This window comes from Mobula birostris (genome assembly GCF_030028105.1).
Source record: "Mobula birostris isolate sMobBir1 chromosome 11 unlocalized genomic scaffold, sMobBir1.hap1 SUPER_11_unloc_1, whole genome shotgun sequence".
NCBI lineage: Eukaryota > Metazoa > Chordata > Chondrichthyes > Myliobatiformes > Myliobatidae > Mobula > Mobula birostris.
The window spans coordinates 326,283-344,486 of record NW_027274037.1 but is presented as its reverse complement, the minus strand read 5'-3'; the positions used below and the strand labels follow the sequence as shown (position 1 = coordinate 344,486).

The following is an 18,204-nucleotide window of genomic DNA, read 5'->3' as shown; positions in this document are numbered from 1 at the left end:
GGAGGACGCGACGGACGGACGGACGGACGGATGGACGGGCGGGCGAAGGAAGGAAGGAAGGAAGGAAGGAAGGAAGGAAGGAAGGAAGGAACGAACGATATCGAGTCACTGGCTCTGCTGCAATTTCACCAGCAGCCAGCCAGCCTGTCGGACAGGCAGGCTCGTTCAAGTGTGCCAGCAGCCAGGGCACGCGGACGGGAGGGAGGAAGGAAGGAAGGGAGGGAGGCATCCGATGGAGCCCGGCTACAGAGCAACGGGGCGCCGCCGCCGCCGGCACAACAGGGCCCGGTGCTCCTGCACCCTGCATCCTCCCCGCCTGCACCAGACTGCCAAGACTGCTGCTCTCCTGCCCAGACAGACAGACCAGCTACAAGCATCACCACCTAGCCATAGCATCAGCAAAACTCTGCCTACCTGCCCTGCCCTGGCCTGGCCTGGCCTCCTGGCCTCCTCTGATGCGTCTGCCTGCCCCAGGCCCAAAGCCCCGCCCACCGTTCAAGGTAAGGCAGAGGCACAACCCCCCACTCCACCCACTCAGACCTCCCCAATATACATCGGCAGTGCAGTGCATCTCTAGCCTCGCTCAGAATCACGTCCCAAACCCCAAGATCACTCAAACGTCTCATGCTTACACCTACCTACTCGGCGTCCAGCTTTGGCGCACGTCTCCACAATTGCCACATCCGTCCACGTGCCCCTGCTTCACGCACGGCACTGTGCCTCCCTCCGGCAGGCATTTCGCCGATCCGTTTCCTGTTTCACAACCAAGGCATAATCAGTACCCCTTTCCTTCCACGGCGCGCACACGCGCCCACCCACTCCACCACTGAGCCATGCCGGCCAAAAACGCACCTGCAGAGCAGTGGGGCACAGGGCCGCCGTCAGCCCGCGACACATTTCCCTCCTGCCGTGCCCTCCCTCCTGTTTCTACATCCGTGCACCCACCCCGCTGCAAAACCAGTCAGTCTGCTCAGGCGTCAGCACAGAGGCATAATGAAGGGCCTCGGCCCTTCTCCCTTTACTGCCCTCTGTACAGCTTGGCAGATCCCTCAGCACTCCGTGTGCACGTGTGTCTGTGACTCTGTGTGTGTGTGTGTGTGTGTGAGAGAGAGAGATTGAGTGAGTGAGTGAGTGAGTGAGTGAGTGAGTGAGTGAGTGAGAGAGAGAGAGACAGACCCTGCCAGATCCCTCAGCATTCCATGTGTGTTTGTGTCGGTGGGTGAGAGAGACAGAGACAGAGACAGAGAGACAGACAGACACACACACACACACACACACACACCCACCCACCTCCACACACCCCCGTGTGCACGTGTGTCTGTGACTCTGTGTGTGTGTGAGATTGAGTGAGAGAGAGAGACAGACCCTGCCAGATCCCTCAGCATTCCATGTGTGTTTGTGTCGGTGGGTGAGAGAGACAGAGACAGAGACAGACACAGAGAGACAGACACACACACACACACAAACACACACACACACCCACCCCCACACACCCCCGTGTGCACGTGTGTCTGTGACTCTGTGTGTGTGTGAGATTGAGTGAGTGAGAGAGAGAGACAGACCGACCCTGCCAGATCCCTCAGCATTCCATGTGTGTTTGTGTCGGTGGGTGAGAGAGACAGAGACAGACACAGAGAGACAGACAGACACACACACACACCCACCCACCCCCATCCACCCTGGTAAAAAAAGGTGGTGGGGGAGCAGGGGAGAAGACACCACTGTGTCCAATGATAGCCTGTGCAGACGCAAAGTCTACAGCTTCTGTGAGATGAAACAAACTCAAGCCACTCAACAATTGTAATTCCACACACATCAAAATAAAGGCACAGAGGTGTGAATGGCTGCACTTCAGCCTTCGGCTTGGAGAGCACACCCATTGTTTCTCCTCAGGCACACCTGTAGCTGACATCTTCCTATTCCCAAGCTTGCCAGGAGGCTTTTCTGCCCGCGGACTTTGGCCACGTCCACAAACCTCGTAACCGGTCTTGAGCGGCGCACGTGGCCTCTGCCTTTGTCGCCCGGTGCAGTCCCATCCGCTCGCTCCCTCCCGGAGAGGGCAGAGCCTCCGAAGGAGACCGTTCAGCTGGATGCGCCAGCCAGCTGGGGCACGCAAAGCCGAGAGGCGCGCTCTCTTTGCCGAGTGCAGGGACGCCCTTGAAGGGCCGAGCGGCCTGCTCCCACTCCCCCTGCAGACTTTTGTGCAGACAGGACAGCGTGACCAGCCTCCCACGACCAGGAGAGCAGTGCAAGTTGAGCCAGCCTCTGAGACCGACCTGGGAGCCAGCCGAGGAAGCCGGCAGCCTTGACGTAGGCAGTGTGCCAGTGACGTAGGCGCCCGTAGGTACGGCCCCACTCCCAGATGATTGGTGGATCACTGGCAGCTTTACATAGCCTCTGACAAGTTGCACTCAGGACGGACCAGGTAGGCAACAGCTGTCCAGCACACCCACCGATCCCAGACAACCTAGGGGAGAGCTGCCAGCGGGCCAGGGCAGCAAGGTCTTTGCCAGGCCTCCTGCTTCAATCTAAACACCAGAGGCTAGGCAGGATGTAGCCGACTCAAGAGGCCGCCTGCATCGCTTCTCGGCCTTTTGGCTAAGATCAAGTGTAGTATCTGTTCTTATCAGTTTAATATCTGATACATCCCTTATCTGGGGACCATATATTAAATTGATTTTTGGAACAGGGAGATGGAATAGGGGCTTGCTCCGTCCACTCCACGCATCGACCCGGTATTGCAGTGCCTCTGGGAACGGTGCACTCCCCTTCTGGGGAATTTCAAAGTAGCAAAGAAAAGAAAAACGACGAAAGCTCCATCAGGCGGCGGCGGCGGCACAGCAGCACAGACAAGCATGCACGCACATGGAGAGAGAGGAGAGCTGCTTGCTCTACACCTCTCCTGTGTCTGTGTCTGTCTGTCGATACAGCTCACTCACTCACTCACTCACGCAATGTGCAGACAACTCAACAACAGCACGGGCATCATATCTGGGCCGTTTGGCTAAGATCAAGTGCACATCCGGGCTGCAACCAGATCAGGTGCTGCAGGCAAGGCAGCAACTTCATGAGAGATGCCCCTTGGCATTCATTCCTGAAGCAAACTGCTCAACCGGCGCACTCATTCTGATGCCTGCTCACTCGGCTGCTGCCTGCACCAAGCACAGAAGCAGAGTGAAGTGGAGCAGGCCGAAAGACCTTTTCTGTCCCGCCACACTCGCTCCACTTCTCAGGCTCAGGCTTCTCAGCTGCTCCTTGAAGCCAACGGAGGACGCGACGGACGGACGGACGGACGGATGGACGGGCGGGCGAAGGAAGGAAGGAAGGAAGGAAGGAAGGAAGGAAGGAAGGAAGGAACGAACGATATCGAGTCACTGGCTCTGCTGCAATTTCACCAGCAGCCAGCCAGCCTGTCGGACAGGCAGGCTCGTTCAAGTGTGCCAGCAGCCAGGGCACGCGGACGGGAGGGAGGAAGGAAGGAAGGGAGGGAGGCATCCGATGGAGCCCGGCTACAGAGCAACGGGGCGCCGCCGCCGCCGGCACAACAGGGCCCGGTGCTCCTGCACCCTGCATCCTCCCCGCCTGCACCAGACTGCCAAGACTGCTGCTCTCCTGCCCAGACAGACAGACCAGCTACAAGCATCACCACCTAGCCATAGCATCAGCAAAACTCTGCCTACCTGCCCTGCCCTGGCCTGGCCTGGCCTCCTGGCCTCCTCTGATGCGTCTGCCTGCCCCAGGCCCAAAGCCCCGCCCACCGTTCAAGGTAAGGCAGAGGCACAACCCCCCACTCCACCCACTCAGACCTCCCCAATATACATCGGCAGTGCAGTGCATCTCTAGCCTCGCTCAGAATCACGTCCCAAACCCCAAGATCACTCAAACGTCTCATGCTTACACCTACCTACTCGGCGTCCAGCTTTGGCGCACGTCTCCACAATTGCCACATCCGTCCACGTGCCCCTGCTTCACGCACGGCACTGTGCCTCCCTCCGGCAGGCATTTCGCCGATCCGTTTCCTGTTTCACAACCAAGGCATAATCAGTACCCCTTTCCTTCCACGGCGCGCACACGCGCCCACCCACTCCACCACTGAGCCATGCCGGCCAAAAACGCACCTGCAGAGCAGTGGGGCACAGGGCCGCCGTCAGCCCGCGACACATTTCCCTCCTGCCGTGCCCTCCCTCCTGTTTCTACATCCGTGCACCCACCCCGCTGCAAAACCAGTCAGTCTGCTCAGGCGTCAGCACAGAGGCATAATGAAGGGCCTCGGCCCTTCTCCCTTTACTGCCCTCTGTACAGCTTGGCAGATCCCTCAGCACTCCGTGTGCACGTGTGTCTGTGACTCTGTGTGTGTGTGTGTGTGTGTGAGAGAGAGAGATTGAGTGAGTGAGTGAGTGAGTGAGTGAGTGAGTGAGTGAGTGAGAGAGAGAGAGACAGACCCTGCCAGATCCCTCAGCATTCCATGTGTGTTTGTGTCGGTGGGTGAGAGAGACAGAGACAGAGACAGAGAGACAGACAGACACACACACACACACACACACACACCCACCCACCTCCACACACCCCCGTGTGCACGTGTGTCTGTGACTCTGTGTGTGTGTGAGATTGAGTGAGAGAGAGAGACAGACCCTGCCAGATCCCTCAGCATTCCATGTGTGTTTGTGTCGGTGGGTGAGAGAGACAGAGACAGAGACAGACACAGAGAGACAGACACACACACACACACAAACACACACACACACCCACCCCCACACACCCCCGTGTGCACGTGTGTCTGTGACTCTGTGTGTGTGTGAGATTGAGTGAGTGAGAGAGAGAGACAGACCGACCCTGCCAGATCCCTCAGCATTCCATGTGTGTTTGTGTCGGTGGGTGAGAGAGACAGAGACAGACACAGAGAGACAGACAGACACACACACACACCCACCCACCCCCATCCACCCTGGTAAAAAAAGGTGGTGGGGGAGCAGGGGAGAAGACACCACTGTGTCCAATGATAGCCTGTGCAGACGCAAAGTCTACAGCTTCTGTGAGATGAAACAAACTCAAGCCACTCAACAATTGTAATTCCACACACATCAAAATAAAGGCACAGAGGTGTGAATGGCTGCACTTCAGCCTTCGGCTTGGAGAGCACACCCATTGTTTCTCCTCAGGCACACCTGTAGCTGACATCTTCCTATTCCCAAGCTTGCCAGGAGGCTTTTCTGCCCGCGGACTTTGGCCACGTCCACAAACCTCGTAACCGGTCTTGAGCGGCGCACGTGGCCTCTGCCTTTGTCGCCCGGTGCAGTCCCATCCGCTCGCTCCCTCCCGGAGAGGGCAGAGCCTCCGAAGGAGACCGTTCAGCTGGATGCGCCAGCCAGCTGGGGCACGCAAAGCCGAGAGGCGCGCTCTCTTTGCCGAGTGCAGGGACGCCCTTGAAGGGCCGAGCGGCCTGCTCCCACTCCCCCTGCAGACTTTTGTGCAGACAGGACAGCGTGACCAGCCTCCCACGACCAGGAGAGCAGTGCAAGTTGAGCCAGCCTCTGAGACCGACCTGGGAGCCAGCCGAGGAAGCCGGCAGCCTTGACGTAGGCAGTGTGCCAGTGACGTAGGCGCCCGTAGGTACGGCCCCACTCCCAGATGATTGGTGGATCACTGGCAGCTTTACATAGCCTCTGACAAGTTGCACTCAGGACGGACCAGGTAGGCAACAGCTGTCCAGCACACCCACCGATCCCAGACAACCTAGGGGAGAGCTGCCAGCGGGCCAGGGCAGCAAGGTCTTTGCCAGGCCTCCTGCTTCAATCTAAACACCAGAGGCTAGGCAGGATGTAGCCGACTCAAGAGGCCGCCTGCATCGCTTCTCGGCCTTTTGGCTAAGATCAAGTGTAGTATCTGTTCTTATCAGTTTAATATCTGATACGTCCCTTATCTGGGGACCATATATTAAATTGATTTTTGGAACAGGGAGATGGAATAGGGGCTTGCTCCGTCCACTCCACGCATCGACCCGGTATTGCAGTGCCTCTGGGAACGGTGCACTCCCCTTCTGGGGAATTTCAAAGTAGCAAAGAAAAGAAAAACGACGAAAGCTCCATCAGGCGGCGGCGGCGGCACAGCAGCACAGACAAGCATGCACGCACATGGAGAGAGAGGAGAGCTGCTTGCTCTACACCTCTCCTGTGTCTGTGTCTGTCTGTCGATACAGCTCACTCACTCACTCACTCACGCAATGTGCAGACAACTCAACAACAGCACGGGCATCATATCTGGGCCGTTTGGCTAAGATCAAGTGCACATCCGGGCTGCAACCAGATCAGGTGCTGCAGGCAAGGCAGCAACTTCATGAGAGATGCCCCTTGGCATTCATTCCTGAAGCAAACTGCTCAACCGGCGCACTCATTCTGATGCCTGCTCACTCGGCTGCTGCCTGCACCAAGCACAGAAGCAGAGTGAAGTGGAGCAGGCCGAAAGACCTTTTCTGTCCCGCCACACTCGCTCCACTTCTCAGGCTCAGGCTTCTCAGCTGCTCCTTGAAGCCAACGGAGGACGCGACGGACGGACGGACGGACGGATGGACGGGCGGGCGAAGGAAGGAAGGAAGGAAGGAAGGAAGGAAGGAAGGAAGGAAGGAACGAACGATATCGAGTCACTGGCTCTGCTGCAATTTCACCAGCAGCCAGCCAGCCTGTCGGACAGGCAGGCTCGTTCAAGTGTGCCAGCAGCCAGGGCACGCGGACGGGAGGGAGGAAGGAAGGAAGGGAGGGAGGCATCCGATGGAGCCCGGCTACAGAGCAACGGGGCGCCGCCGCCGCCGGCACAACAGGGCCCGGTGCTCCTGCACCCTGCATCCTCCCCGCCTGCACCAGACTGCCAAGACTGCTGCTCTCCTGCCCAGACAGACAGACCAGCTACAAGCATCACCACCTAGCCATAGCATCAGCAAAACTCTGCCTACCTGCCCTGCCCTGGCCTGGCCTGGCCTCCTGGCCTCCTCTGATGCGTCTGCCTGCCCCAGGCCCAAAGCCCCGCCCACCGTTCAAGGTAAGGCAGAGGCACAACCCCCCACTCCACCCACTCAGACCTCCCCAATATACATCGGCAGTGCAGTGCATCTCTAGCCTCGCTCAGAATCACGTCCCAAACCCCAAGATCACTCAAACGTCTCATGCTTACACCTACCTACTCGGCGTCCAGCTTTGGCGCACGTCTCCACAATTGCCACATCCGTCCACGTGCCCCTGCTTCACGCACGGCACTGTGCCTCCCTCCGGCAGGCATTTCGCCGATCCGTTTCCTGTTTCACAACCAAGGCATAATCAGTACCCCTTTCCTTCCACGGCGCGCACACGCGCCCACCCACTCCACCACTGAGCCATGCCGGCCAAAAACGCACCTGCAGAGCAGTGGGGCACAGGGCCGCCGTCAGCCCGCGACACATTTCCCTCCTGCCGTGCCCTCCCTCCTGTTTCTACATCCGTGCACCCACCCCGCTGCAAAACCAGTCAGTCTGCTCAGGCGTCAGCACAGAGGCATAATGAAGGGCCTCGGCCCTTCTCCCTTTACTGCCCTCTGTACAGCTTGGCAGATCCCTCAGCACTCCGTGTGCACGTGTGTCTGTGACTCTGTGTGTGTGTGTGTGTGTGTGAGAGAGAGAGATTGAGTGAGTGAGTGAGTGAGTGAGTGAGTGAGTGAGTGAGTGAGAGAGAGAGAGACAGACCCTGCCAGATCCCTCAGCATTCCATGTGTGTTTGTGTCGGTGGGTGAGAGAGACAGAGACAGAGACAGAGAGACAGACAGACACACACACACACACACACACACACCCACCCACCTCCACACACCCCCGTGTGCACGTGTGTCTGTGACTCTGTGTGTGTGTGAGATTGAGTGAGAGAGAGAGACAGACCCTGCCAGATCCCTCAGCATTCCATGTGTGTTTGTGTCGGTGGGTGAGAGAGACAGAGACAGAGACAGACACAGAGAGACAGACACACACACACACACAAACACACACACACACCCACCCCCACACACCCCCGTGTGCACGTGTGTCTGTGACTCTGTGTGTGTGTGAGATTGAGTGAGTGAGAGAGAGAGACAGACCGACCCTGCCAGATCCCTCAGCATTCCATGTGTGTTTGTGTCGGTGGGTGAGAGAGACAGAGACAGACACAGAGAGACAGACAGACACACACACACACCCACCCACCCCCATCCACCCTGGTAAAAAAAGGTGGTGGGGGAGCAGGGGAGAAGACACCACTGTGTCCAATGATAGCCTGTGCAGACGCAAAGTCTACAGCTTCTGTGAGATGAAACAAACTCAAGCCACTCAACAATTGTAATTCCACACACATCAAAATAAAGGCACAGAGGTGTGAATGGCTGCACTTCAGCCTTCGGCTTGGAGAGCACACCCATTGTTTCTCCTCAGGCACACCTGTAGCTGACATCTTCCTATTCCCAAGCTTGCCAGGAGGCTTTTCTGCCCGCGGACTTTGGCCACGTCCACAAACCTCGTAACCGGTCTTGAGCGGCGCACGTGGCCTCTGCCTTTGTCGCCCGGTGCAGTCCCATCCGCTCGCTCCCTCCCGGAGAGGGCAGAGCCTCCGAAGGAGACCGTTCAGCTGGATGCGCCAGCCAGCTGGGGCACGCAAAGCCGAGAGGCGCGCTCTCTTTGCCGAGTGCAGGGACGCCCTTGAAGGGCCGAGCGGCCTGCTCCCACTCCCCCTGCAGACTTTTGTGCAGACAGGACAGCGTGACCAGCCTCCCACGACCAGGAGAGCAGTGCAAGTTGAGCCAGCCTCTGAGACCGACCTGGGAGCCAGCCGAGGAAGCCGGCAGCCTTGACGTAGGCAGTGTGCCAGTGACGTAGGCGCCCGTAGGTACGGCCCCACTCCCAGATGATTGGTGGATCACTGGCAGCTTTACATAGCCTCTGACAAGTTGCACTCAGGACGGACCAGGTAGGCAACAGCTGTCCAGCACACCCACCGATCCCAGACAACCTAGGGGAGAGCTGCCAGCGGGCCAGGGCAGCAAGGTCTTTGCCAGGCCTCCTGCTTCAATCTAAACACCAGAGGCTAGGCAGGATGTAGCCGACTCAAGAGGCCGCCTGCATCGCTTCTCGGCCTTTTGGCTAAGATCAAGTGTAGTATCTGTTCTTATCAGTTTAATATCTGATACGTCCCTTATCTGGGGACCATATATTAAATTGATTTTTGGAACAGGGAGATGGAATAGGGGCTTGCTCCGTCCACTCCACGCATCGACCCGGTATTGCAGTGCCTCTGGGAACGGTGCACTCCCCTTCTGGGGAATTTCAAAGTAGCAAAGAAAAGAAAAACGACGAAAGCTCCATCAGGCGGCGGCGGCGGCACAGCAGCACAGACAAGCATGCACGCACATGGAGAGAGAGGAGAGCTGCTTGCTCTACACCTCTCCTGTGTCTGTGTCTGTCTGTCGATACAGCTCACTCACTCACTCACTCACGCAATGTGCAGACAACTCAACAACAGCACGGGCATCATATCTGGGCCGTTTGGCTAAGATCAAGTGCACATCCGGGCTGCAACCAGATCAGGTGCTGCAGGCAAGGCAGCAACTTCATGAGAGATGCCCCTTGGCATTCATTCCTGAAGCAAACTGCTCAACCGGCGCACTCATTCTGATGCCTGCTCACTCGGCTGCTGCCTGCACCAAGCACAGAAGCAGAGTGAAGTGGAGCAGGCCGAAAGACCTTTTCTGTCCCGCCACACTCGCTCCACTTCTCAGGCTCAGGCTTCTCAGCTGCTCCTTGAAGCCAACGGAGGACGCGACGGACGGACGGACGGACGGATGGACGGGCGGGCGAAGGAAGGAAGGAAGGAAGGAAGGAAGGAAGGAAGGAAGGAACGAACGATATCGAGTCACTGGCTCTGCTGCAATTTCACCAGCAGCCAGCCAGCCTGTCGGACAGGCAGGCTCGTTCAAGTGTGCCAGCAGCCAGGGCACGCGGACGGGAGGGAGGAAGGAAGGAAGGGAGGGAGGCATCCGATGGAGCCCGGCTACAGAGCAACGGGGCGCCGCCGCCGCCGGCACAACAGGGCCCGGTGCTCCTGCACCCTGCATCCTCCCCGCCTGCACCAGACTGCCAAGACTGCTGCTCTCCTGCCCAGACAGACAGACCAGCTACAAGCATCACCACCTAGCCATAGCATCAGCAAAACTCTGCCTACCTGCCCTGCCCTGGCCTGGCCTGGCCTCCTGGCCTCCTCTGATGCGTCTGCCTGCCCCAGCCCCAAAGCCCCGCCCACCGTTCAAGGTAAGGCAGAGGCACAACCCCCCACTCCACCCACTCAGACCTCCCCAATATACATCGGCAGTGCAGTGCATCTCTAGCCTCGCTCAGAATCACGTCCCAAACCCCAAGATCACTCAAACGTCTCATGCTTACACCTACCTACTCGGCGTCCAGCTTTGGCGCACGTCTCCACAATTGCCACATCCGTCCACGTGCCCCTGCTTCACGCACGGCACTGTGCCTCCCTCCGGCAGGCATTTCGCCGATCCGTTTCCTGTTTCACAACCAAGGCATAATCAGTACCCCTTTCCTTCCACGGCGCGCACACGCGCCCACCCACTCCACCACTGAGCCATGCCGGCCAAAAACGCACCTGCAGAGCAGTGGGGCACAGGGCCGCCGTCAGCCCGCGACACATTTCCCTCCTGCCGTGCCCTCCCTCCTGTTTCTACATCCGTGCACCCACCCCGCTGCAAAACCAGTCAGTCTGCTCAGGCGTCAGCACAGAGGCATAATGAAGGGCCTCGGCCCTTCTCCCTTTACTGCCCTCTGTACAGCTTGGCAGATCCCTCAGCACTCCGTGTGCACGTGTGTCTGTGACTCTGTGTGTGTGTGTGTGTGTGTGAGAGAGAGAGATTGAGTGAGTGAGTGAGTGAGTGAGTGAGTGAGTGAGTGAGTGAGAGAGAGAGAGACAGACCCTGCCAGATCCCTCAGCATTCCATGTGTGTTTGTGTCGGTGGGTGAGAGAGACAGAGACAGAGACAGAGAGACAGACAGACACACACACACACACACACACACACACACCCACCTCCACACACCCCCGTGTGCACGTGTGTCTGTGACTCTGTGTGTGTGTGAGATTGAGTGAGAGAGAGAGACAGACCCTGCCAGATCCCTCAGCATTCCATGTGTGTTTGTGTCGGTGGGTGAGAGAGACAGAGACAGAGACAGACACAGAGAGACAGACACACACACACACACAAACACACACACACACCCACCCCCACACACCCCCGTGTGCACGTGTGTCTGTGACTCTGTGTGTGTGTGAGATTGAGTGAGTGAGAGAGAGAGACAGACCGACCCTGCCAGATCCCTCAGCATTCCATGTGTGTTTGTGTCGGTGGGTGAGAGAGACAGAGACAGACACAGAGAGACAGACAGACACACACACACACCCACCCACCCCCATCCACCCTGGTAAAAAAAGGTGGTGGGGGAGCAGGGGAGAAGACACCACTGTGTCCAATGATAGCCTGTGCAGACGCAAAGTCTACAGCTTCTGTGAGATGAAACAAACTCAAGCCACTCAACAATTGTAATTCCACACACATCAAAATAAAGGCACAGAGGTGTGAATGGCTGCACTTCAGCCTTCGGCTTGGAGAGCACACCCATTGTTTCTCCTCAGGCACACCTGTAGCTGACATCTTCCTATTCCCAAGCTTGCCAGGAGGCTTTTCTGCCCGCGGACTTTGGCCACGTCCACAAACCTCGTAACCGGTCTTGAGCGGCGCACGTGGCCTCTGCCTTTGTCGCCCGGTGCAGTCCCATCCGCTCGCTCCCTCCCGGAGAGGGCAGAGCCTCCGAAGGAGACCGTTCAGCTGGATGCGCCAGCCAGCTGGGGCACGCAAAGCCGAGAGGCGCGCTCTCTTTGCCGAGTGCAGGGACGCCCTTGAAGGGCCGAGCGGCCTGCTCCCACTCCCCCTGCAGACTTTTGTGCAGACAGGACAGCGTGACCAGCCTCCCACGACCAGGAGAGCAGTGCAAGTTGAGCCAGCCTCTGAGACCGACCTGGGAGCCAGCCGAGGAAGCCGGCAGCCTTGACGTAGGCAGTGTGCCAGTGACGTAGGCGCCCGTAGGTACGGCCCCACTCCCAGATGATTGGTGGATCACTGGCAGCTTTACATAGCCTCTGACAAGTTGCACTCAGGACGGACCAGGTAGGCAACAGCTGTCCAGCACACCCACCGATCCCAGACAACCTAGGGGAGAGCTGCCAGCGGGCCAGGGCAGCAAGGTCTTTGCCAGGCCTCCTGCTTCAATCTAAACACCAGAGGCTAGGCAGGATGTAGCCGACTCAAGAGGCCGCCTGCATCGCTTCTCGGCCTTTTGGCTAAGATCAAGTGTAGTATCTGTTCTTATCAGTTTAATATCTGATACGTCCCTTATCTGGGGACCATATATTAAATTGATTTTTGGAACAGGGAGATGGAATAGGGGCTTGCTCCGTCCACTCCACGCATCGACCCGGTATTGCAGTGCCTCTGGGAACGGTGCACTCCCCTTCTGGGGAATTTCAAAGTAGCAAAGAAAAGAAAAACGACGAAAGCTCCATCAGGCGGCGGCGGCGGCACAGCAGCACAGACAAGCATGCACGCACATGGAGAGAGAGGAGAGCTGCTTGCTCTACACCTCTCCTGTGTCTGTGTCTGTCTGTCGATACAGCTCACTCACTCACTCACTCACGCAATGTGCAGACAACTCAACAACAGCACGGGCATCATATCTGGGCCGTTTGGCTAAGATCAAGTGCACATCCGGGCTGCAACCAGATCAGGTGCTGCAGGCAAGGCAGCAACTTCATGAGAGATGCCCCTTGGCATTCATTCCTGAAGCAAACTGCTCAACCGGCGCACTCATTCTGATGCCTGCTCACTCGGCTGCTGCCTGCACCAAGCACAGAAGCAGAGTGAAGTGGAGCAGGCCGAAAGACCTTTTCTGTCCCGCCACACTCGCTCCACTTCTCAGGCTCAGGCTTCTCAGCTGCTCCTTGAAGCCAACGGAGGACGCGACGGACGGACGGACGGACGGATGGACGGGCGGGCGAAGGAAGGAAGGAAGGAAGGAAGGAAGGAAGGAAGGAAGGAACGAATGATATCGAGTCACTGGCTCTGCTGCAATTTCACCAGCAGCCAGCCAGCCTGTCGGACAGGCAGGCTCGTTCAAGTGTGCCAGCAGCCAGGGCACGCGGACGGGAGGGAGGAAGGAAGGAAGGGAGGGAGGCATCCGATGGAGCCCGGCTACAGAGCAACGGGGCGCCGCCGCCGCCGGCACAACAGGGCCCGGTGCTCCTGCACCCTGCATCCTCCCCGCCTGCACCAGACTGCCAAGACTGCTGCTCTCCTGCCCAGACAGACAGACCAGCTACAAGCATCACCACCTAGCCATAGCATCAGCAAAACTCTGCCTACCTGCCCTGCCCTGGCCTGGCCTGGCCTCCTGGCCTCCTCTGATGCGTCTGCCTGCCCCAGGCCCAAAGCCCCGCCCACCGTTCAAGGTAAGGCAGAGGCACAACCCCCCACTCCACCCACTCAGACCTCCCCAATATACATCGGCAGTGCAGTGCATCTCTAGCCTCGCTCAGAATCACGTCCCAAACCCCAAGATCACTCAAACGTCTCATGCTTACACCTACCTACTCGGCGTCCAGTTTTGGCGCACGTCTCCACAATTGCCACATCCGTCCACGTGCCCCTGCTTCACGCACGGCACTGTGCCTCCCTCCGGCAGGCATTTCGCCGATCCGTTTCCTGTTTCACAACCAAGGCATAATCAGTACCCCTTTCCTTCCACGGCGCGCACACGCGCCCACCCACTCCACCACTGAGCCATGCCGGCCAAAAACGCACCTGCAGAGCAGTGGGGCACAGGGCCGCCGTCAGCCCGCGACACATTTCCCTCCTGCCGTGCCCTCCCTCCTGTTTCTACATCCGTGCACCCACCCCGCTGCAAAACCAGTCAGTCTGCTCAGGCGTCAGCACAGAGGCATAATGAAGGGCCTCGGCCCTTCTCCCTTTACTGCCCTCTGTACAGCTTGGCAGATCCCTCAGCACTCCGTGTGCACGTGTGTCTGTGACTCTGTGTGTGTGTGTGTGTGTGTGAGAGAGAGAGATTGAGTGAGTGAGTGAGTGAGTGAGTGAGTGAGTGAGTGAGTGAGAGAGAGAGAGACAGACCCTGCCAGATCCCTCAGCATTCCATGTGTGTTTGTGTCGGTGGGTGAGAGAGACAGAGACAGAGACAGAGAGACAGACAGACACACACACACACACACACACACACCCACCCACCTCCACACACCCCCGTGTGCACGTGTGTCTGTGACTCTGTGTGTGTGTGAGATTGAGTGAGAGAGAGAGACAGACCCTGCCAGATCCCTCAGCATTCCATGTGTGTTTGTGTCGGTGGGTGAGAGAGACAGAGACAGAGACAGACACAGAGAGACAGACACACACACACACACAAACACACACACACACCCACCCCCACACACCCCCGTGTGCACGTGTGTCTGTGACTCTGTGTGTGTGTGAGATTGAGTGAGTGAGAGAGAGAGACAGACCGACCCTGCCAGATCCCTCAGCATTCCATGTGTGTTTGTGTCGGTGGGTGAGAGAGACAGAGACAGACACAGAGAGACAGACAGACACACACACACACCCACCCACCCCCATCCACCCTGGTAAAAAAAGGTGGTGGGGGAGCAGGGGAGAAGACACCACTGTGTCCAATGATAGCCTGTGCAGACGCAAAGTCTACAGCTTCTGTGAGATGAAACAAACTCAAGCCACTCAACAATTGTAATTCCACACACATCAAAATAAAGGCACAGAGGTGTGAATGGCTGCACTTCAGCCTTCGGCTTGGAGAGCACACCCATTGTTTCTCCTCAGGCACACCTGTAGCTGACATCTTCCTATTCCCAAGCTTGCCAGGAGGCTTTTCTGCCCGCGGACTTTGGCCACGTCCACAAACCTCGTAACCGGTCTTGAGCGGCGCACGTGGCCTCTGCCTTTGTCGCCCGGTGCAGTCCCATCCGCTCGCTCCCTCCCGGAGAGGGCAGAGCCTCCGAAGGAGACCGTTCAGCTGGATGCGCCAGCCAGCTGGGGCACGCAAAGCCGAGAGGCGCGCTCTCTTTGCCGAGTGCAGGGACGCCCTTGAAGGGCCGAGCGGCCTGCTCCCACTCCCCCTGCAGACTTTTGTGCAGACAGGACAGCGTGACCAGCCTCCCACGACCAGGAGAGCAGTGCAAGTTGAGCCAGCCTCTGAGACCGACCTGGGAGCCAGCCGAGGAAGCCGGCAGCCTTGACGTAGGCAGTGTGCCAGTGACGTAGGCGCCCGTAGGTACGGCCCCACTCCCAGATGATTGGTGGATCACTGGCAGCTTTACATAGCCTCTGACAAGTTGCACTCAGGACGGACCAGGTAGGCAACAGCTGTCCAGCACACCCACCGATCCCAGACAACCTAGGGGAGAGCTGCCAGCGGGCCAGGGCAGCAAGGTCTTTGCCAGGCCTCCTGCTTCAATCTAAACACCAGAGGCTAGGCAGGATGTAGCCGACTCAAGAGGCCGCCTGCATCGCTTCTCGGCCTTTTGGCTAAGATCAAGTGTAGTATCTGTTCTTATCAGTTTAATATCTGATACGTCCCTTATCTGGGGACCATATATTAAATTGATTTTTGGAACAGGGAGATGGAATAGGGGCTTGCTCCGTCCACTCCACGCATCGACCCGGTATTGCAGTGCCTCTGGGAACGGTGCACTCCCCTTCTGGGGAATTTCAAAGTAGCAAAGAAAAGAAAAACGACGAAAGCTCCATCAGGCGGCGGCGGCGGCACAGCAGCACAGACAAGCATGCACGCACATGGAGAGAGAGGAGAGCTGCTTGCTCTACACCTCTCCTGTGTCTGTGTCTGTCTGTCGATACAGCTCACTCACTCACTCACTCACGCAATGTGCAGACAACTCAACAACAGCACGGGCATCATATCTGGGCCGTTTGGCTAAGATCAAGTGCACATCCGGGCTGCAACCAGATCAGGTGCTGCAGGCAAGGCAGCAACTTCATGAGAGATGCCCCTTGGCATTCATTCCTGAAGCAAACTGCTCAACCGGCGCACTCATTCTGATGCCTGCTCACTCGGCTGCTGCCTGCACCAAGCACAGAAGCAGAGTGAAGTGGAGCAGGCCGAAAGACCTTTTCTGTCCCGCCACACTCGCTCCACTTCTCAGGCTCAGGCTTCTCAGCTGCTCCTTGAAGCCAACGGAGGACGCGACGGACGGACGGACGGACGGATGGACGGGCGGGCGAAGGAAGGAAGGAAGGAAGGAAGGAAGGAAGGAAGGAAGGAACGAACGATATCGAGTCACTGGCTCTGCTGCAATTTCACCAGCAGCCAGCCAGCCTGTCGGACAGGCAGGCTCGTTCAAGTGTGCCAGCAGCCAGGGCACGCGGACGGGAGGGAGGAAGGAAGGAAGGGAGGGAGGCATCCGATGGAGCCCGGCTACAGAGCAACGGGGCGCCGCCGCCGCCGGCACAACAGGGCCCGGTGCTCCTGCACCCTGCATCCTCCCCGCCTGCACCAGACTGCCAAGACTGCTGCTCTCCTGCCCAGACAGACAGACCAGCTACAAGCATCACCACCTAGCCATAGCATCAGCAAAACTCTGCCTACCTGCCCTGCCCTGGCCTGGCCTGGCCTCCTGGCCTCCTCTGATGCGTCTGCCTGCCCCAGCCCCAAAGCCCCGCCCACCGTTCAAGGTAAGGCAGAGGCACAACCCCCCACTCCACCCACTCAGACCTCCCCAATATACATCGGCAGTGCAGTGCATCTCTAGCCTCGCTCAGAATCACGTCCCAAACCCCAAGATCACTCAAACGTCTCATGCTTACACCTACCTACTCGGCGTCCAGCTTTGGCGCACGTCTCCACAATTGCCACATCCGTCCACGTGCCCCTGCTTCACGCACGGCACTGTGCCTCCCTCCGGCAGGCATTTCGCCGATCCGTTTCCTGTTTCACAACCAAGGCATAATCAGTACCCCTTTCCTTCCACGGCGCGCACACGCGCCCACCCACTCCACCACTGAGCCATGCCGGCCAAAAACGCACCTGCAGAGCAGTGGGGCACAGGGCCGCCGTCAGCCCGCGACACATTTCCCTCCTGCCGTGCCCTCCCTCCTGTTTCTACATCCGTGCACCCACCCCGCTGCAAAACCAGTCAGTCTGCTCAGGCGTCAGCACAGAGGCATAATGAAGGGCCTCGGCCCTTCTCCCTTTACTGCCCTCTGTACAGCTTGGCAGATCCCTCAGCACTCCGTGTGCACGTGTGTCTGTGACTCTGTGTGTGTGTGTGTGTGTGTGAGAGAGAGAGATTGAGTGAGTGAGTGAGTGAGTGAGTGAGTGAGTGAGTGAGTGAGAGAGAGAGAGACAGACCCTGCCAGATCCCTCAGCATTCCATGTGTGTTTGTGTCGGTGGGTGAGAGAGACAGAGACAGAGACAGAGAGACAGACAGACACACACACACACACACACACACACCCACCCACCTCCACACACCCCCGTGTGCACGTGTGTCTGTGACTCTGTGTGTGTGTGAGATTGAGTGAGAGAGAGAGACAGACCCTGCCAGATCCCTCAGCATTCCATGTGTGTTTGTGTCGGTGGGTGAGAGAGACAGAGACAGAGACAGACACAGAGAGACAGACACACACACACACACAAACACACACACACACCCACCCCCACACACCCCCGTGTGCACGTGTGTCTGTGACTCTGTGTGTGTGTGAGATTGAGTGAGTGAGAGAGAGAGACAGACCGACCCTGCCAGATCCCTCAGCATTCCATGTGTGTTTGTGTCGGTGGGTGAGAGAGACAGAGACAGACACAGAGAGACAGACAGACACACACACACACCCACCCACCCCCATCCACCCTGGTAAAAAAAGGTGGTGGGGGAGCAGGGGAGAAGACACCACTGTGTCCAATGATAGCCTGTGCAGACGCAAAGTCTACAGCTTCTGTGAGATGAAACAAACTCAAGCCACTCAACAATTGTAATTCCACACACATCAAAATAAAGGCACAGAGGTGTGAATGGCTGCACTTCAGCCTTCGGCTTGGAGAGCACACCCATTGTTTC

At 57.9% G+C, this 18,204-nt stretch overlaps 5 non-coding genes across 5 annotated transcripts; all 5 read left to right on the top strand.

Moving 5' to 3' along the window:
* Positions 1-2,578: 2,578 nt before the first annotated feature.
* On the top strand, positions 2,579-2,769 carry LOC140192081 (U2 spliceosomal RNA). The gene has a single exon (XR_011884057.1). It is a non-coding gene; the product is annotated as a U2 spliceosomal RNA (small nuclear RNA).
* A 3,075-nt stretch (positions 2,770-5,844) lies between these two features.
* Positions 5,845-6,035, top strand: LOC140192035 (U2 spliceosomal RNA). Its single transcript, XR_011884013.1, has one exon. It is a non-coding gene; the product is annotated as a U2 spliceosomal RNA (small nuclear RNA).
* Positions 6,036-9,110: 3,075 nt separating this feature from the next.
* Positions 9,111-9,301, top strand: LOC140192034 (U2 spliceosomal RNA). The gene has a single exon (XR_011884012.1). It is a non-coding gene; the product is annotated as a U2 spliceosomal RNA (small nuclear RNA).
* Positions 9,302-12,372: 3,071 nt separating this feature from the next.
* Positions 12,373-12,563, top strand: LOC140192032 (U2 spliceosomal RNA). Its single transcript, XR_011884010.1, has one exon. It is a non-coding gene; the product is annotated as a U2 spliceosomal RNA (small nuclear RNA).
* Positions 12,564-15,634: 3,071 nt separating this feature from the next.
* LOC140192031 (U2 spliceosomal RNA) lies at positions 15,635-15,825 on the top strand. Its single transcript, XR_011884009.1, has one exon. It is a non-coding gene; the product is annotated as a U2 spliceosomal RNA (small nuclear RNA).
* Positions 15,826-18,204: the final 2,379 nt, after the last annotated feature.